Raw genomic sequence first — 21,445 nt, forward strand, 5'->3', positions numbered from 1 at the left:
GGTGGTGGTGGTGGTGGTGGTTGTGTTGATCTTTGTGATTGGTTCCCTCTTCCTCCCCTCCTCTCCCTACCGTCCCCCTACCCTCCTGGTATCACTACTCCCACTCCCGTTCCTGGGTTCTGTGTATTGTGAGCTCTTATCTGTACTTGTGTACATGCTCCGGTCTAGCCTGCAGTGAAAGGCAGGATTAGGGTCATGATAGTAAAGGGTGAGGAAGCCTCAAGGAACCACAGGAATATTGTGCGCTTCATCGGAGCAAGACTGTACCCTAGGTGACTCATCGCTTCCTTGTGACCCTTCTTTTATTTTTTTAATCATTTTACTGGGGGCTCGTACAGCTCTTATATATTATCACAATCCATACATATATCCACTGTGTCAAGCACTTCTGTAGATATGTTGCCATCATCATTTTCAAAACACTTTCTTTCTACTTGAGCCCTTGGTATCAGTTCCTCATTTTTTCCCTCCTTCTCCCATGAACCCTTGATAATTTATCATTTGTTTTACATGTCTTACACCAACTTCTGTCTCCCTTCACCCACTTTTCTGTTGTCTATCCCCTGAGAGGGGGACATATGCTGATCATTGTGATCAGTTCCCTCTTACTGCCCCCCTTCCCTTACCCTCCTAGTATCACTGCTCCCATTATTGGTCCTAAGGGGTTTATCTGTCCTGAATTCCCTGTGTTAAAAGCTCTTTTCTATACCAGTGTACATGTTCTGGTCTAGTCAGATTTCTAAGGTAGAATTGGGGTCATGATGTTGGGGGGGTTGGGAGGAAGCATTAAGGACTAGAGGAAAGTTGTGTGTTTCATCAGTGCTATACTGCACTCTGACTGGCCCGTCTCTTCCTTGTGACCCTTCTGACAGGGATGTCCAATTGACTACAGATGGGCTTTGGGTCCCCACTCCACACTGCCCCTCATTCACAATGATATGATGTTTTTGTTGTTTGATGCCTGATACCTCATCCCTTTGACACCTCATGATCACATGGGCTGGTGTGCTTCTTCCATGTGGGCTTTGTTGCTTCCGAGCTAGATGGCCGCATGTTTACCTTCAAGCCTTTAAGACCCCAGATGCTATATCTTTTGATAGCTGGGCTCCATCAGCTTTCTTCGCCACATTTGTTTATATACCGGCTTTGTCTTCAGCGATTGTGCCTTGTGACCCTTCTGCGAGGGGATGTCCTGTTGTCTACAGATGGGTTTTTGGTCACTGTTCTGATGCCCCTTCCTCTCAACAATATGGGTTTTGTTGCTTGTTTGTTTGTTTTGGAAAACAGTAACTCTTGCTGGGAGTAGAAAGCCCCATCTTTCCTCCAAGGAGCTGGTGATGGTTTCGAACTGCTTGCTACCTTCTGTCTAGCAGCCTCATGGGTAACCACTCTGCCTCCGGGATGCCTTTCAATGGCCGGAATAATGGACGCCAACACAGCACGCTCACGAAGACAGGGCAAGAGCCGGCTGGGCTTCATCCATGTAGACACGGGTCTCCTCGGGTTGGGATTGACCGGCCAACCTCAACAATATGGCCTAGGTGCCTCCCTGGAGCACTTTGAGGCCAACAGGCACGTCTTCATCCGCATCTAGCTTGGTGGCATCGGGTGTGCTCAGGAAGCAGGTAAGAGTGGATGGATGAGTTAGAGCCGGGTCTCTATCAGGAGCGGGAGAAAGTGGGGGCATTTGGTGCCCCTGGGAAAGGGAGTGTGTCTCAGTGAAGATGATTTGGGGAATGGTGGTCCCTGGTCTGAAGGTATCCTTAAAAGCCTATTTAGCCTGCCCTTGTTTGTGTGCTGGGGTGTGAAACTCTATGAATGTATTATCAGCAGGGGCCTCTGATGGGCCTGTGTGATTGGCTTTGGCCAGATAAGGGCTCCTTCTTCACATATGCCCTGGGGCCATAGGGACCACAGGACCACCTGCTACTCTAATGGCCCCCACATACCCCCCTCCTCCAATTAATGCCAGAGATGGGCCAGTCTTTAAAGGAACAGTGGACGCTCTCTTTCAAGGCAAGCCATCCAAATCAGTAAGCATGACTGCGTGGGACTATTTAGCTGCAGAAATGCTGATTTTCCAAAAGAAGATGTGTGGTGGGAGGAGAGGAAATACTAGTTTGTGGAGATGCGGTGCAATGGAGAGGCTATAAAATGCCCTGTTAGTAGTTTTTTTTATTGATGACATGTTAAAACAGCATGTTTCAGATGTATTGGGTCAAATAAGGGGGGACTTTAAAAAAAATTGGATCCCTAGAAAAATAAGATGACTTCAATCAAATCCACTGTCTGCATCCTCCTGGGGGGCAGGAGGGGAGCACTGGAGGTGGGCGAGGTCACATCTGGCTTGTTTGTGCTTGGCAGGGCCGAAAATGGAAAAGGGACAGGATGAAGCCGCTGGAGCCAGATTTACGACTTAAAAAAAAAACACTATGGAAAATTTCCATTATCTTTTCATTCCACTTTCCCGAGAACTTTTTGAAACTCCCTCATAAAATTCAGCTTGACCATGAATGATCATAGTCTTTTAGCTAGCGATAGGACGCACGTGACGTGGCTTGCAGCACATTGGATAGCGCCCTTAGAGACCATGTGCCATGGGGTGGGCGTGTCCCTAGAAGACTCTTATTTCATTCAGGTCTTGAAGACACTGGGCCACCCCCATAGCGCAAGAGGAAGGTGGGGAGCATGCGCAAAGTGCAAGAGCCTGCCTCCCTGGGGTCTGTTTAGTCCAAGGGGGATGGACGGTTGGCCACACCCACCCCAGGTCGACCGGCTTCCACTCTTGGTCACTCTGCCTTCTGTTTCTGGTTCACTTTGATGTGTTCGTAAAGAAGGAACAAGACCACGGACAGTGTAAGATCCGAAATAACAATATATAATTGTTCATGCGGATGGGAGGGTGGAAAAGGAAGTGGGGAAAAGAGAAGCTGATACCAAGGACTCAAGTAGAAAATGGTTTGGAAATGATGATGGCAACATATGTACCAATATGCTTGATACAATGCATGTATGGGGTGTCATATAAGCTGTAAGAGCCCCAGTAAAGTGATTTTTAAAAGAAGGAACAAGGACAATAGTCAACATTTCCTGACACCTGCTGGTGCCAGCGACTGTGTCGTCACATCATACACACGACGCATTAACGAAGTAGGCACTGGACTAGTCCCATGGTACAAATGAGCAGAGCAGACAGCTAGGTGCTCGGAGGAATCGTGAGACTTTGAGGAGTTAGTGCCCTTGGTGGTCCTGTTCCTGGCTGGCTGGGCAAGTCGGTGACTTCTGGGCCCTCGCCCTGGCAGGGAAGATAGGCACAGTGGGGTGCCTTGGGGTCCTGAGAGGATACCTTGTGTGTGACATGTGCTCATGCAGTATGTATGGAGTCTCCATCCGAGTCTTTGCTGTGACTCTTCGCCACCTCCTTCCCATTGTCCCTGCCCAGACAGAGCACGGCCCGGAGGGCCAGATGGGCTTGGGTTTGCATCCAAGACTTCTCTTTGGTGGCCGTTGGGCCTCAGTGGCTGCACTAGAAGGCCTAGAGACACACATTCCCTCACTGGGAATTAGAGGACAGCCAGGGGGGGTTGTGTCCGTGTGGCTGACCTGAGATGGCTCTTCTGAATCTCCCTTTTGGAGGAGGAGGTGAGTCGGGGACTGATGAAATGGGGTGGGGGTGGGGGTGGCTTGGGATTCGAAGAGGAAGAGCTCCAGGTGAGATCCACACTCACCTCGAAACCAAACCTACTGCTGTTGAATCCATCCCACTCATGGCGACCCCTGAGGCCGGAGCCGAGCCCCTCGCAGCGCTCCCAAGGCTGTCATCTCCCCGAAGCAGCTTTCTCCCAGGGAGGATCTGGAGAGCTTGCACCTCTGATCTTTGAAGGGACCCTCCATCTCTGATCTCTGGGTCCTGGGGACCCCTGACCTCTGGGCACAGGGAGGCAGGTGAGAACAGCAGACACACCTCCGCCACGTGGCTCCGGTGAGCAAGGGCCCACCCTCAGGGCACCGGACGTGCCACCCTGAGCTTGCTCTCCAGCAGATGCACTCGCGGGCGGGACCTGGAAGCCACGGAGTCGGTCCCACACTGGAGACACCTGTTTATGAAGCAAGACAGGGTCGAGCGCCACTCTCGGCAGCACGGACGGCTCTGTCACCGTACAGTATTCGACGAGCGAGGCCAAGCATCGGTCTGTGACCAAAGCCCCTCGGCCTTAGAGGAGGGAAGGAGGCGATAGAAACGCAAACTCAGCGTGTGAGTCAGAGGGGAGAGGGCGTGTCTTCCTCCGCTGTGGTTGCCACCCCGGACGCATTTTCTCAAGCCGTGACTCCCGGGAGACGTGGCCAGGGAACGAGGGAGCCATAGATAGTTCCAGAAGCTGAAACCACAATGCAAGGGGAGGAGTGAGAGAGAACGCTGAGGGCGGGCAATTCTATGATGCTCACTGTGTGTCAGGCAGAGTCCCTGGGTCGTGCACTCATAAACACTCGGAAGAGAGGCCTGGCAAACTACTTCCCCCAAAATATCCGTCCTTGAAAACCCCATGGACATGGTTCTAGTCTGACACGCATGGAGTTAGAGTCAGTGGCAACAACTGGCTTTTATGTGCCCACGCATGCTCTACTCTCCACAGCCATTTGAAGTGACTCCTAGTATTTTGCCCATTTCACAGAAGGGGGAACTGAGACAGTTAGGTACCAGTCAAATAAATCAGGTTTCTGGCATGGGAGAAATGTGAGGCTCCATCGTCCACCTTCCCCTCTCTGCCCCCTTTTGCTGATGTCTGAATAGTGTACATTTAGAAAAAATCCCACAGCTCCGAACTCATTGTCATTGAGTTGATGCCGACTCAGAGAGACCCTACAGGACTGCACGTGTGGGCTTCTCAGACGATGACTCTTGATGGGAGCAGAGACCCCCATCTTTCTCCCTCGAAGTGGGAATACTGCCCCAGACCTCTTTAAGTTCCCGAAGAACAGAGATGTCACTTTGCAGACAAAGTGCACTTGGCCCAAGCCATGTTGTGGCCCCTAAAGTCACCTGCATAGGAAAGCTCGGCCGTGACCAAAGAAGGCCCAGAAGAAGGGATGCGTTTGAATGACGGCGTTGGGGAGGGACACTGAGAGTACCGTGGACGACCAGGAGAATGAACACATCTATCTTGGAGGAAAGGCCGCCCGAATGTTCCTTCGGAGTGAGGATGGAGAAGCTACATCTCACCAACTTTGGACGTGCTGCCAGGAGAAAACAGTCCCTGGAGAAGGACACCGTGTTGGTACAGTAGGGTCAGTGCGGCTTTCAAGAAGGCTTTGACGTAAGAGAAGACAAACACAGGCTTGGGGTCAGTCGATGCTGTTCAAGGATGACTTTGCTGAAGCTACTTAATCTCTCAAGCTTAGGATCTTCATGAACTTGTGGAGCCGGAGTAGAGACCGTGGTGAGGAACTTGGCACACTGCATTGGGTCAGTGCATGAGAACTATAGTGTCACCTGCTCTTCTTCTTTTTTCCCGGGGAAAGGGGGCCCATGTCCTCCTACAGCAATGGCTACTGCTTACCTTAGCATTCTCTCCATCTCCCTATACCAGCGGTTCTCAACCGGTGAGTCGTGACCATTGGGCCTTCTGGGACCCCAGAAAACAAGTACCAAGAGATTGTTTGGCAGGTGGGGCTTCTGCCAACGTCACCCCTGAGACTCATGCTGGGGAACATCCTCAGAGCTGGGGACTGAAACAGAGAAAGCGTGAAAAATACTTCTCTGTGTGGCCCTTGGTTGAGGAGCAAAGATCACATTCAAGAATCAAAATGAGAAGAGAGGAAAAGGACTAAGGTTTATTTTGCACTTCTTTATGCTCCACAAGATCTGCATGGCATTGTGGAGGGGGCATTGCTCCCACATCAGGGACAATAAACTAAGGCCTTCTTCATTTCCGTTACACATCTAACAGGTCTCCGTTGGCTAAGCGGCAACTGAAACTCCAGGTTGGTCTGATGATAAAGCCGTGTGCCTTTTCTGGTTCCTCACTGATTCCTGCAGGGGGCGGCCACTATCCCCAGCTACGGATCTGAATTAGGAAAACAATGTTGGGAGAATAGCACCTGACCTGAGCCTAGTATGAGCGGTTGGTTGCTTTGTGTTGTTCTTCCTTGAATACCAAGGGTCACCTTTGCCGATGTGTGGAATACTAATGCCCCCTTTGGCTTTGGCCTGATAACAAAAAGCTCCAAATAAAGCAATAAAACAATTTTTATGGAGCTCTCTTAACAGCGAGAAATTGGTCTTTTCGACTCCTTTTTACTTCCTGCTTTGAGCTTGGAAGGGAGGTAGGATTTACTAGGGAAGATTTAGAAGTAGCTCAAGGGACCCTGCAAACTTTCTGGGCAGACTAAGAACGTGTTCCCAGTCTCTGTGGCCTGGAATTCCTTGCCCACAAAGCTCCCTGCTCTTCTTCCTCACTGTTCCTCCCCCAGCCGCCCACAGGGCTGCACCCAGCAGCAGCAGAGGCTACCCTTTCAGCTGCACCTGGGGATTGCCCAGGGAATTAAGAAAATATAGGTGCTGGGACCCAACCCAACCCAATGAGGTCTAGGGCTGGGAGGTTCTGAGAACCTGCTGAGGCTGCAGGCTACTGCTCTGGCAGTTGGCCCCTTGGCAAACAACCCTATCTGGTTCTTATTCTTAGGGGAACCTTGTAGGGGTAAGCTACTCATGTGAAAAGCTGAATTAGACTAGACTCACAAGGGGTAGTGGGGTGTAATGAATCTCATTATTGAGAGACTTGTAGGACAACGACTTGAACACGTCTATGGAGAGGTGATTGAAAAGGTGAGCCTGGGGCTCAAGAAGGTGTAGGTGCAGCGGTTCTCAACCTTCCTCATGCCGCGACCCTTTTACACACCCCCTCATGTTGTGGTGACCCCCCCACCATAAAATTATTTTTGTTGCTATCTCATCACTGTCATTTTGTTACTGTTAAGAATCGGGTGACCCCTGTGAAAGGGTCGTAAGACCCCCAAAGAGGTCTTGACCCACAGGTTGAGAACCGCTGTGTTAGAAAGTCTGGTGTGCTGTCCTGTCTCTCTGCACACACGTGAGCCAGCATGCCTGGTGCACAGAGAGATGACGGCGGCAGAGAGCCTGCCTTCCCCGACTCCAAACCCTGTTTCCTTGACTCACGCCCGTCACTGCCATTGAGCCGATTTCAACTCATATCGAACCTGTAGGACAGAGCCACATGTCCCTGTGGTTTCCCACAACTCTACATCTTTACAGGAATAGACAGCCTCGTCTTTCTTCCACTGAGCAGCTGGGGGATTCAAACAGCAGACATTATCAGTAGCAGACCATTGCTCCCGGTGCCCTTCTGACTTAAGAAGGCCGCCTTCCCATCTGGACCTGGCCAAGTCGGCTCCAGGCCTCCGTCATTGGGCATGACCGATGGATGGACTCACTCGGGAGGCTCTCTTGGAGATTAGAACTCCCGGGGTGGTGGTGCAAATGGTTGCCCCAACTGAGCTGCTGCGTGGTTGAAGATTGGAGTCTAGTAAGAGGTGCCTCCAAAGAAAGACCTGGCAGTCTACTTTGGAGAAACCAGCCATCTAGAACCCTAGGGAGCACAGTTCCACTTTGACACAAATGGGGTCCCCATGAGTCAGGATCAACTCGAGGACAACTGGCTGGTCCCGAAGGGTCTCTGGCTGAAGAATCTCTGCTCCCCGGCCTGTGAAATGGAGCTGTGCCCTGAGGCCTGGGAGGTCGGAGTACGCAACCCTTCCATCTCCTGGAAGGTGGGCCCTGGGCATCTCTCCAGGGAGCCCAAGGGGCACGTTTGAGACAGGTCAAAAGGGGCAACTGCCAGGGATGCAACTGCTCTTTGGCCCCAATGAGCTGTAAGCCAATGTGAAAGAGGGAGTGTGCTCCTTGCACCCCTGCAAAGCCCCCAATGTCACACCCACCAAAAGTAGCCTGCTCTGCTGTGGGGCGTTTATAAATGCTCTTATTTTGAAGGAAAGGAGACTAGCGAGTGACCAGGAGCTTGGGGCTGGGAAGGAGGAAGAAAGGAGGGAAGCACACAGAAAGAAGGAGACAGAAGACTCCGAGAACAAGCAGCATGATGGCAGGAAGGAGAAGGGTACTCGTTTGGTGAGGTTTGGGGCGTTTTTAGTAGTATTATTATTATTTATTAACTTCCAACAGCAGAAAGCTCTGTGTACACAGGGTCCCCGTTTTCTCCTTCTGAAGCCTGAAGACAAACGGAGACGCTGTGTCAATTACAGGAAAAATCAATGAAGATGCTGTTCCCAAGTCCTCCTCCCCATTCTGTGTGGATGGGAGCCTTCTCATCCTAGCACCGATTCATTTACTTTCTGTCTCTCGGGAGCCTGCTGACACACTGCTCTCTCTGAAGACCCCAAAGCAGCCCAGCCTCTGTTGCTGACTACAGCTGGTTCCCCCAGGTACAGCACGCTGGAGGCGGTGCACGTTGGCCTCTCAGCCAAGACCTCACTGGGCCTACAGGTGGATTCTGGCATCCCCCCGGGGAAGTATAACCTCTAGGCTACAGGTCTCTTGTGCTTTCAACTCTGTTTGCCGCAAGTTACCTGCCTTGTCTCCAATAAGCTCAACCCTGCTGCGGGCCAGTGACCTCCCAAGTCAATAGCACCATGGAAGGAGCCTCCCGAGAAATCAGACCTTTTCCCCAAGTCATGACCTTGATGTGGAAGTCTGGGTGCAGCAGGTGAGGAGTGAACCTGGAACACACCTCATAGGTGAGCCAGGAGACCACATGCATGGCCAGAAGCCCACCACTGAGTCAGATGCCTGAGTAAAGTAACCTCCCCGGTGGCTCCCTTTTAGACTGCAAACACTTCAAACATTAGACCTAGAGTCCCTGTACTAGTTTGCTAATGCTGCTGGGGTTCCACCAACATGGTGCTGCCACCACAAACTGTCACCACAGGCATAGCCTAACCCAACCCCACTACTGTCCACTGGCTTCCAACTCACTGTGACATTCTCACGGCCATCGAGCCCATTCTGACTCACAGCAATGCTACAGGACAGGGTAGAGCTGTCCTTCTGGGTTTCCGAGACTGTCACTCTTTATGGAAGTAGAGAGCCTCTTCTTTCTCCCAAGGAGGGGCTGATGGTTTCAAACTGCTGACCTCGAGGTTAGTAACCCACTATGTCACTCGGACTCGATACACTAAATTTACAGTCACTGAGACTGTAAATCAATACGGAGCAGACAGTCTCATCTTTCTCCCTCTGAGCACCTAGTGGGTTCAAACCATCGGTCTTTCAGTTAGCAGCCCAATTCCTAACCCACAGCAACAAGGCAGCAGCCATGCAGGTGTTTTGTTTTTTTTTACAGTGCTGTCCGTCAGAAGTCTGAAATGGGTCGGCCAACAGGGTTCTTTCTGGGGCTTTCAAACTCAAAAACTCACCACCATCTAGTCCATTACAATTCACAGAGACCCTCAAGGGCAGGGCAGAACTGTTCCTAAGGGTTTCCTCAACTGTAAACCGTCTCAAGAGAAGAAAGCCTCATCTTTCTCTTGCCGAGCAGCTGCGGGATTCCATCTACTGACCTTGTGAAGAGCAGCTGAACTCATAATCCCCTTGCCTTCACTGGCTTCTAGAGGCTGTCTGCAACCCTGAACTCCCAATCCTCATTCTCCTTCTTGAGGCAGCAGCATAGCATCTTCCAGTCCATCTCTGCCCCGCCCCGCCCCCCACAATCCCAAAGTTTCCCTTTTTTGTTGTTGTAACTTTTGTTGTGTGTTGAGTGGAGGTTGACAGAGCTGATTGCTTTTCCATTCGATACACATGTTGTTTCATCTCATTGGCTGTACTCCCCACAGTGAATATCACCCATCCCCTCAGATCACCTTCTGACTCTGCTTCCATCACTTCTCCTTCTCTGCCGTGGACCCATCTGCCCTGCTCTCATGAGGGCCCTAGTGGTTATATTGCGCGTGCGCACGTGCACACACACACAATCCGGGATCACCTTTTCTGTTCACCATCATTCAGTTAATCAACGAATAGGCTACAAAGTCCCTTTTGCCGTGGAGGGTTAGGCTCCTGGGATTCCAATAGGGAGATCTGCCACACATCTTTGTGTGAGTGGGTGAGACTGTGAGTCAATTATGTGCACAGCTGCTAAGGGGGGGGTTGTTGGTTCGAACCGACCCCCTGGCTCCAGGGCAAAAACAAGTGGTGTATGTTTCAGGATAGCAGCCTGGGAAAGCTGCGCAGGTGGGCTCTGTTCTGTAGGGTCGCTGTCCGCAGGACACAACTCGATGGCTGTGTGTGTGTGTGTGTGTGTGTGTGTGTGTGTGTGTGTGTGTTTGTGTGTCCTGATCCTTCAGTGAGTAGGCACCCACCACAGACACCCCTCTTAATTGCCCACCCCCCAATCAGCAGACCTGACCTCTTTTAAAAAGAGTTTTCCCCTCCCCAGCCAAAGGTCCTGTGCTGAAGCAGTGGAAACTTCTCCCCGATCACAGCAGCCAGGACAAATGACACCTAGCTACATCAGAACGGCCAGGCTGAAATGGTAGCTGGCGAGATCAGATTTCCCCAGGGAAGCCTGACTGAATGCCCAGGCTCATGTCTGGGCCAGGCTTCTTGTTTTCCCTGGGAGGTCACTGGGCAAGAGTGTGAATGAAAAGGCTGGCTGGAGGTTGAAGGAGCGAGACGGTGTGAGCAGGCCATCCAGGTGAAGAACGCAGGAGAGTGAATGGGTCCAGGAGATACAGGTGGACTGGCCGGATGGTTCAGTCAGACGGCACCAGGAAGCAAACAATAAGTATTAGCTCCTCGTTGTTGTTTTCTGGGTCACTCTTTCTAAATTCTCTTCATCGTCAAAACCTACCACTCTCTAGCACCACAAGGCTGTCTCCACTGGGCAGGACTTCAGAGGAGCCCTCTGGAAACAGCCACTGTTCCTCCCAGACCAGGGACCTCGCCTGCCAAGGACTGCCCAGTGAAGGCCTGTCCCTGGAAGATCGCTGTCCCTGGCAGCAAGAGGGGCTGCAGAACAGGATCTGGATGCTACCTATCAGTCACTGCAATCACACCCTGGAAGTTCCTCTGGACGCAGAGTGACTCTTGGGCTCCCAGTCCAGGGTTAAGAGTAGAGCTGCTAACTGCAAGGTCAGCAGTTCGAAACCACCAGGCTCTCTGCTCCTGTAAAGGTTTGCAGCCTAGGAAGCCCAAAGGGGTGGTTCTATTCTGTCCTATAAGTCACCATGAGTCAGAATCTCCTCAACAGCAGTAAGGTTTTCTAGGAGGGAACTTGGGGCCATATGGGCTTCTTGGCATAATCCCCACACTACCTCCAGTCCCAATCTGATGCAAAGTAGAGTAAGATAAGGTTGGAGAACCAGAAAAAAGACAATGAGGTTAAGACAGGGATGGTGCCAGCCACAAAAACAAGGGGGTAAGATTGTCCTGCGTAGACACGGGCACACCCATGTTCATCAAGGCCACATCAATTCACGATGGCAGAAAGATGGGCACAACCCACATGCCCAGCAGTGGCAGAAGGGAGACGCAAACGCCGGTACGTCCACACAACAGAATAGTGCACACCGTTAAAGGCTAACGGTGAATGTGCAAAGCACATCATAACACGGATGGACCCGGAGGGCCTGGGCTCAGTCAAAGGAGCCAATCCCAGAAAGACAGATACTGTGGAAGACCCCGATTACAAAAAACCAACAAGAGGTTTTCACACTAAAAGAAACATTGCCTGGTGATTACCAGAGAGGAGAAGATGGAGGAGAAGTCATGGGCTCAAGGTAGACCAGGGTTAACTTGGAGAAGGGAGAGACAAGACACAATAAGAGGGAAGTTGGCGGCGGGGGTGGGGGTGGGGGTGGGGGAGTGATAGAGGCAGGGCAAGACACTAGAAGGCATCAAGAGTTCAAGGCAATAAAGAGGCCACTACTATTAGATGCACAATCACTGTGATCTAGGAGCAGAGGCTTGGAGCATCACACTTGATGAGCAGGTGTGAGAAGGAGGGAGAAGGGGGGGAGGGAGAGTAGAAGTATACACACGATTATGCGCAGGTTTGACGGGACATTTGTCTGTGTGGATTTACCTTTTCTGAAAAACACATCATGCTGAGAAGGACAGGCCACACACTCATCTGTGTGTCAGGACGGACCGTGGCTGGTTCTTCAAAGCTGCCCCTCGATGGCTTTGAGTATAACCAAATGGTTAAAATCCCAGCATGCACTGATGCACTTATGAGTGATAAAACACGGCACGACAGATGTTCTTTGTAAAAAAAGAGATGGAGAGAGTCATTTCAAGGAGGCCCAAAGAAGAGCTGGGGGTCAAATGGTCCCTCGCAGGAGGGAAGGGGTCATCCAGGAATCCAGGTGAAGGCTGTGCTGGGGGAGCTTGGAGCAGTGGGTTCTGCTCGTCGCTGTGCGTCGCAGGGAACTGAGGAGCTTGAGAACACAGAGGTGGCGTGAGCGGCACCCACCATCCTGGTGCACTTGATCCGGCCAAGGGCCCGAACAGGGTTATCCTTTTATAAGTTGCTTCGATGACTTCCCAGTGCAGGCAATCTTGCTGTAAATCAGGTGGTCTCCATTGGGTGGAAGCAGGAGAAGCCCGAAGGCAGAAGATAAAAAAAGCAGGCGTGGTGGAGGGAGTGGGGCGTTTGTGTCTTTGGAACAGCCAGACTACCATCCTCATTTCAGATGTGGCTGCTCAGCCGCCTCTCCTCTCCTCGTGCCTTACTGGGGGATTTAACCTGGGAGAGTCTTATCTGTGAGATCAGGAGAGAAGCTCTTGCTGTGTCCCTGCTCAAAGGTCCCTTGGGAGGTCATGATGGGATAATAGATGTGAGAGGACTTTGAAGAAAGATCGAAATGCTCTAAAAAGGTGAGATGTATATGATGGTCAGGGAGCCCTCCCCGCTGCAAAAGATGGTCCTAAAGATAAAGTGATTATCAACTGCAGAGTCCCTTTCCAGCACGAGGCCAAATGTCCTTTGATAAGCACTCACAACCACTGGCTAAGGCTCTGCCGCCCTCCCCAACCCACGCTTGTTCCCTGCTGGCCTTGCCCCTGAGCTATCACACACACCACTTCCACTGTCTTGCAAATCCCCCACCCAAATTGGCCAAGCGACACGGCCGTCCAGCATACAGTGAGAGTGGAAGAATGCCGCTCTGTGTTGATCCTAGGCAGTCTAGAGCGCGGGAGGGAGAAGAGCAATTGAGAGAAGTCTGGGTAGGATCCTAAAGGCTTTCATTCTCTGAGCAGCGGAGGAAGGCTTGGCCCAGATCTGTGCCCAAGCCAGCAGTACAACCCAGCAGCCACAGCACGGTCTGCCTCGTGCATCTGGATAGGCCTCCCTCTCCATGCCGACTGGCTGACGCAGGCCGAGGCAGAATTGTGTTCTGTTGTGAGAGGGTTGCTATGAGTTGGAACTGACTCAATGGCACCCACGACAACAAAAGTCAACGGGAGCCCTGGGGACGTAGTGGGTTACACTTGAGCTACTAACCACCAGGTCAATAGTTTGAACCCACCGCTGCTCCGCAGGAGGAAGATGGGGGTTTCTATTCCTGTAAAGACTGACCGCCTCCAAGATCCACAAGGACAGGTTCGCTCCATCCTAAAGGATTGCTACGACTCAGAATCTACTTGATGGCAGTGCGGGAGTCTTATACGTCAGGCCCGATTTCCCAGGAATGAAGCCGTCCTCTGCGCATTCCACCAACTCTAACTGCACTTGAAGCCGTGCCCGCCACCAGGGCACAGCTGTTTGTGGAGACGAAGGTCCAAGGAAGAGGCTTGTAGTCCTCCTAGACGCCGTGACATGATGAGTCCAAAAACATGCTGCCTGCTCACGTTTGGTAGAAACTAATTCTTTGTAGACAAAATGTCATACATAAAGATGATGTTTCTTTGTTCTAAGGAGCACTTTAGACTCGGAGGAGCAAGAATAAAAAGCTGGGCCAACTTCTGAGTAGGAATTAAACAAGGTGTCAGATAACTGGTGTAAGCATGGGAGATACCTAGAGCAGATCCGTTACCTCCCTCTGGCCTCTGAGCCTGCCCTGGCTCCTTCTACTGCCAGCTGCCAGCAGAGAGAAGATGCGACTGCCATTCCTGGTCCACCTGCTGCCATCTGGTCCTCTCCAGACCTCTGTCACCTGCAGAGAGGGTTCCTGTGAAACCGCCCCACAAAGCAGAAGTAGACAGCGCAACCACCACGGCTGCATTCTACACCAAGTCTGGTGAGACTCGGGCCTTTTGGCAGGTAAAACTGTAAAGCCACAGGACCAAATGGGATTTTGCAGTCAAGCTGCACTAGGATGCTGGTCATAACCCTCTCATCCACTGAGAAGTCAATTTTCTTGGGTTCAAACATCCTTGTGCAAGGTTTCCCAGAAGGAGAAACAGTGGGTAGAGGCCACGGCAGGCAGCACAGCATGTCCCGGGTTCCTTTTATAATGAGAGACATTCACTCTGAAGAAACACCTTTTGTGGCCCAGGGTACAGAGCCCACACGTCTGGCCATCAGAGGCAACAAGGTTTGATGCAAAGAATAACGTAGGAGTCCTTTAGTCTTAGATTGTTTTAGTCTCGTTGTGTTTTTGTTTTTTAACTGCTGTGATCTTAGGCCAAGTTATTTAATCTCCCTAAATTTGTGTAAGGGGCCCTGGGCCTGCTGGGCTACAAATTTAGCTGCGGAGCACAAGGGAAGCAGTTTGAAATTACCAGGCACCCCTAAGGATAAAGATGTGGCTTTCTGTTCTGTAAAGATTTGCAGCTCTAGAAACCCACAGGGCCAGTTCCACCCAGTCCACAGGGTCCCTGTGAGTCAGAATCCGCTCAACGACCGTAGGTTGTTGTTGATTTGGTTTTTTAAAACTTGTTTAGGGAGAAAGTTGAGGCTGTCTACTCCCGTAAAGATTTTAAAGTCTCAGAAACTCAGTGGGCGTAGGGGATGGGGGGCAAGTCTACCCTCTCCGGTGGGGTTGCTATGAATTGGAATCAACTCGATGGCAGGGCCCTTTTTTTGCCTTCAGTGAATTTAAGTGTTTGTTTTCCATTGAGGAATGAAAGTACTATCCCACAGCATCCTTGCAAATATGAAATAAGGCGAACATGCAGGTCTATCCTGTAAAAACAAGATGTGGTACAGCTATCTCTTCATCCCTCGTGAGACCAAGTTGATCAATATTAAGAAGTCCAGTCACCTCTTATGTCTCTCTGTGAATACCCTGTGTAGATCCAACCAAACTCACGGCTGCTGCCGGGTCAATTCAGCCTCACAGAGACCTGATAGACAGAGTGCAGAGTGCAGCTACTGCTCCTTACTGTTTCCAAGACCTTAGTCTCCTCTTTCTCCCATGGAGCAGCCAGTGGTTTTGAACTGCTGAACTTGCCCTTAGCAGCCCAACAGAACATTAGGAGGGGTCTGTTTATGAGGGGAGGCCTGGGCAGACATTCCAGGTCCCAGTGGGGGTGTGGAGGGTGGGGGGGTAGAGGTGGGGGGAAAATGATTTGTACTTTGCTCCAAAAAAAATTCACTCCTATCGAGTCAATTCCTTCTCATAGTGACCCCCGAGGACAGCATAGAACTGCCCTGGCGGGTTTCTGAGACGGTAACTCTTTGTGGGAAGTGGAAAACCTCCTCTTTGTTTCAAATGAGCAGCCGGTGGTCTGGAACTACTGACCTCGAGGTTTACAGCACAATGCAGAGCCCATTATGCCCCTGGGCTCCTTTGGGCTCTGCTGGGTAGCCAAAATGTGTGCCGTTCAAATCCACCTAGCAGTGCGGTGGATGAAACGCCGGGCGATCTACTTCCATGTCTGACAGTCACGGAAAACATGACAGAGGACAATTCTACTCGAGCCCTGGGCTCACCACGTGACAGAACAGTCAACGGCAACTCACTGGGTTGGGTTGAGTTTGGTTGGTGTCTGGAGTTCAAGAAAGGGGATGCTTATTAACATCCTTCACACAGCCCCTCCGATTTCCTCTGGACAAGCAGTTCCCATCCATAAATCAGCAAGTAGCAGCCCTGTTTTAAAAGCCACATTGAAAATTTACCTTTTTTCAAACTGTTATCACACACACACACACACACATACACACACATAGTCATGGTTTTGTTTTTCCCCCCTCTGCACTCAAAGATCTGGTGTTGACAATTACAGTGACGGAAGTACAAGGTACAAAGCTGCCAAGAAAAAAACAACCCTCTAAATGAAGGCTAAAATTAGACTTAAAAACAAAAGCCCAACACCTCCGCTGTCAGTCCCTAGGTAAAGTCGTCGCAGCTGCTGGCACCGTGGGTGAGTTCCTATCACAGGGATAAAGGACTCAATAGACAGAAGAGTGGCTTAAAGCTTACCGCTGACGATATAGTTTAAGTCGCTTCCCCAAGCACAATACCTGAGCTTCTAGGAAAAGCAAGCCATTGGTCGTTGAAAACATTTGAAAAGTGGAAATTTTCGAGGCTGGAGTGAGAGATGAACACAATTGAACATAATGGCTCCTTCTGAACTGCTTCCTGGGGAGTGGCTGCAACAAAGCCTTCCGGCGCTTTCCAATTCATTTTAGTGATTCCAGGAAGAAGCGAAGCTGGGCCGAAGTTCTTGTATTCTCTTCACATAGACACCCTTCATGGAGCTAAGAGAGAGGCACAGAATGAGCAATTCTTCAGTGTCTAAAAACTGTATCATTTTGAGCATCTAAAATGTCAAAATTCTATGCAAAATGCTTAGGTAAAAAACCAAAATGAATGCTTGGAATAAATATCGTTTCAAACTGGTCTGTCAGCATTTATGTTTAAAAAGGAAATAATACCTACTCAGGAATCTCTGTTGGGCTGCAAGGAAGCCGAGCGATATTGTGGGCTGTGCCTTGGGCTGCTACCCACGAGATCGGCAGTTCCAACCCACCAGCTGCAACTTGGGAGAAACATGAGGCTTTCTGCTCCTGTACAGATTTTCAGCCCTGGGAATATTTGGAAGTAAGCAGATCTACCCAGCCCTACAGGATCCCTAGGAGTTATGAGTCCGGATGCACAGGAAGGCAGTGTTGGGTTGGGTTTGGGTTTGGGTTTGGGTTGGGCACCTGAGGGGTTGTGGGGGCAGGGACAAGGTCCTACAGCCATGAAAGCTAGCCATGGAGGGAGTGTTTTTGTGCACAGTGCATCGTTTTTGTATTTTCTATTATGTGCATGTGTTACTCATCGTCTAACTTAATCCAGTTATATTAAGCTTGGCCTCTCTAAAAGGCACATCTGCATGTCTATTCATATCAAGGCCAGGTTGTTTCCTCAACAGACAGTGCAGGAAGTCTGACCTTCTCCTGGGCCTGGAGCTCAGGTGAGCAGGGTTGAGGACGTTCGACCTCGTTTTCAGACCAAGTGGTGGGTGCTGCGCGGGCACCAGAAGATACACTGGTCATAGGAGGCTCCAGAGAACGCAGGCTGTGCCCCCGGGGGGCTGTTGTCCCTCCACACATGCAGGCCCCACTCTTCAGAAATGCCACACTGTTGCCCCACCCCACCTGAGATGAAGTAGTTTATTCCCAGAGGTCAGCGTGCACTGCTTCCTCAAGAAGAGGGAAGATGGTAACTAAGGAGGAAGATAAAACAGCCTCATCCTCTGGTATTCCTCTGGAATACCAGCACAACTTAGTCAGTGCTTAGCAATCCTATAGGGATCAGTCCTCTTCTGATCCCCACCAGTTGTGTGGCCTTGACAGGTTTGTGAGACTCTGAGCCCCCGTTTCTTCCTTCTTGAAAGGACAGTAGTCAACCTAGCCTCAGAGGGACAGCATAGAGATGGAGGATAGTGTGGGATGTAAAATGCCTAGAAAGCTACCTCGGATGCATATCGCAGGTGTGCGGTCAATGTCACAGGACATCAGTACCACTCTTCGGCTTGCACTGCCTTGACGATGCTGCTTTCCATCTTCCTGGCCCTGAATACATTTCTGGTCTCTGTCTCCATTCTTGAGTACAAGCAACAATATCCATTTCTCCAGATTGGGCTTTCCTGAGGAGGTGTCCACACTGGGCTGCTAACCTCAAGATCAGCAGTCCAAAATCACCAGCCACTCCAAGGGAGAAAGATGAGGCTTTCTACTCCCATAAAGAGCTACAGTCTCAGAAACTCACAGGGGCACTTCTATTCTACCCTGTCCAATAGGGTTGCTATAAATCAGAATCAACTCAATGGCAGTGGGTTGAGTTTATATTTTAAGAAGTATCTCACCAGATCTTTCCTCTAAGGTTGCTAGGTGCACTCAACCTCCAACCTTCTGTATATCAGCTGAGCATGTTAGCCATTCACACTACTGAATTGAAATCAACTCGGTGACAACTGATATCAGCCCTGTTGTTTTGTCAGGTGCCATTGGTTGGCTCGTACTCAAGCAATGATATGTGCAATAGGATGATACGCTGCTCAGTCCTGAGACATACTCACAATCGCTGCTATGTTTGGTCCATTCTTGCAGCTACGGTGTCACTCCATCTCTTTGAAGGTCTTCCTCTTTTTCACCGACCCTCCACTTTACCGAGCATGAGGTCCTTCTCCAGGGACTGGTCTCTCCTGGCAACATGTCCAAAGTACATGAGACCAAGTCTCACCATCTTAGCTTCTAAGGAGCATTCTTCTTCCGAGACAGACTTATCTGTTTGTTCCACAGTCATTGCCAACACCACGATTCAAATGCATCACATCTTCTCTAGTCTTCCTCATTAATCGTGCAGTTTCCACGTGCATGTGGGGCATTCGAAAAGGGCCTTTTTGCTTTTTTAACCTATTCAGGAGGACTGATACAGCAGATTTGCCCAGTTCAGTACAACATCAGACATCTTAAGTGCTGCATCCAAGGATGCGGATTATAGATCCAAGTCAAAGGAAACCCCTGACAACCTTCCATTTGTCTTCATTTATCATTATGTTGCCTGTTGGTCCAGTTGGGAGGATGTTGTTGTTTCCTTCTATTGAGTTGTCATCAATATCAAAGACTGCAGTCTTTGCTCTTCATCATTCAGTACTCCAAGTCTACTTGACTTTAAGCAAACAAAGTTGTGTCATCTGTATATTATGGGCTAGTCATAGTCCTCTAATACCAATGTCACGTTCTTTTTCATGTAGTCTAGCTTCCTGGATCATTTGCCCAGTAGATAGACTAAGTCTGGTGTAAAAGAACACAACACACACCTTTGACACACACCTTTCCTGATTTTACGCCATGCAGTATTCTCTTGTTCTAACGACCGCCTCTTCGTCTATACACAGGTTCTCAATGAGCACAATTAAATATTCTGGAATTCACATTCTTCACAATGTTAACCATAGTACTTATGATCCACGCAGTTGAGTGCCTTTGCAGGATCAATAAAACACAGATAAATACCTTGCTGTTATTCTCGGCTTCCAACAGATCCATAAGACATCAACAATGATATCCCTTATGCCACAATGTCTTCTGAATCCAGCTTGAATTTCTGGCAGTTCCCTGTTGATGTACTGCTCCGCCATTTTAAATGATCATGAAGATGACAGCCTGGACAGTGTACAGTACAGATCTACTTCGTCATGTGGCGTCACTCTGAGTTCAAATCCACTTCATTGCACACAACAGCAACTGCGTGAGATGACAGGCTGGGCATTGGGTGCAAACGAGGAAGAAGACTAGCTTAGCTCCTGCCTCTCAGAAAGCTGACAGCACAGCAGCGTACACCTTTGAGGTGAGACAAATCATAGCATCGTGTTCACAAAAGTTCATAGGTGACATGTACAAGGAAGAGAAAAATCAGAACCACCTTGAGACATCTCAACTTCCTTTCCTGGAAAAGCTCTCTGAGGCCCATGTCTCAATTCTTGCTTTTGTCCTGGGGGGTTATTGACCAGGTCTGGATGGGACTAACTGAGGCTGCACTTAGGGGGGAAGGGGCCATAAATAAGTTGCTAAAGAGAACGCTATCGAAGCCCATGGGTTTCCTCTGAGCGCCCAACAGCTCGTCTGAGGATGGATTCGCTTTCATTGCCAACGAACATGAAAGCAGGTAACCTGTGGATGTGCCAAACGCAAACGTCTGGCCCAGCATCTTGACCCAGGAAATGTGAGCTTGCCTCCCACCCTCGGAGAGCCTCTCTTCCTACTTGGATCACGGGACCCCTTCAAAAGACAGTTCTGTACATCATGAACGAGCTTCTAATGCCCTCTGCTTCTGGGTAGTTAGACAGCCCATCACAAAGGCCTAGACTCAGGAATGAGGCAGAAAAATGGGCAAACGAGAGTCACTTCAAGGCTAACACCTGCAGGCCTGGTCAGCTCAGAACAAAGACACTGGTTCCCTGCTGTGTGATGGAGCCAGGTCTTGGCAGGGGACAAGGCAGGGTGGACCAGGCCTTGCACACTCACAGCTCACTTCACAGCTCTGCCCATTGTAACCCACTGTCAGTGAGTCCATGCCAACGCACAGAAAGCCAGTAGAACCGCCCCACGGGGTTTTCAAAGCTTACATCGTTATCGATGCATTTGAATTGTGGTGCTGGAGGAGAACATTGGAAGTGCCATGGACGGCGAGAAGAATGAACAGATCTGGCTTAGAAGAACGCTCCTTAGAAGCAGGGAAGGAGAGACTTCATCTCACATGCTCTGGACATCATGTCCGGAGAAACCAGGCCCTGAAAAAGGACATCATCATGGTTGGTAACATTGGTCAGCAACAAAGAGGAAGACCCTCAAGAGATGGTTTGACGCAGCGGCTGCAGCAACGGGCTCAAACATCACAACAGTGAAGGTGGTTGTGCTGGGCTGTCTTTGCGTTGGTTGTACGGAGTCCGTGTGGCTCCGAATTGACGCAGGGGCACCTCATCACCAGCACCAGCACCAGCACCAGCACCAGCACCAGCACCACTCTTTCTGGAAGCAGACTGCCACAGTGTCCTTCCCCTGAGCCTTTTCAAAGCACCAACCCTTTACCAGCTGAGCGCTTACCCACTGCAAACACCGCCACAGTCCCTTTGCAAAGGGCTTTTAAAAGGCCTTGGTGCCTGCTAAGAGGTTAAGCATTAGACTGCTAGCTATAAGATCAACAGTTTGAAACCACTAGCAGCTCCTTGGGGGAAAAGACGAAGCTTTCTGCTCCTGTAAAGAGTCCCAGTCTCAGATTCTCATCGGTAGGGCAGCTTCCCCTGTCCTAGAGGGTCATTATGAGCCACCAACGACTCAATGGCAGTGGGTTTGATTTGGGGTTTTGAGGTGTGGGTGGGTGACACAGTATTTTCCAGATGGAAACCACCCAGCAACACCTCAGAAGGGAAGTCTGGCCATTTTCGGTCATAGCGATGGTAGCCAAGAATCCCCCCTGGAACAGTGACTCTGACACATAGGGTGGTCAGGGGTCAGGATGGGGTTGCTGGTCTCTC

The 21,445-nt window shown here is 50.3% G+C and overlaps 1 protein-coding gene across 1 annotated transcript in view; it reads left to right on the forward strand.

Moving 5' to 3' along the window:
* The window catches only part of ST8SIA3 (ST8 alpha-N-acetyl-neuraminide alpha-2,8-sialyltransferase 3), a 194,091-nt gene that overhangs the window by 164,049 nt on the left and 8,597 nt on the right, over positions 1-21,445 (forward strand). The window lies entirely within an intron of this gene.

This window comes from Echinops telfairi, unplaced genomic scaffold (assembly GCF_000313985.2).
Source record: "Echinops telfairi isolate 266 unplaced genomic scaffold, ASM31398v2 ScPeMD7_7400;HRSCAF=8409, whole genome shotgun sequence".
NCBI classification, from domain to species: Eukaryota; Metazoa; Chordata; class Mammalia; order Afrosoricida; family Tenrecidae; genus Echinops; species Echinops telfairi.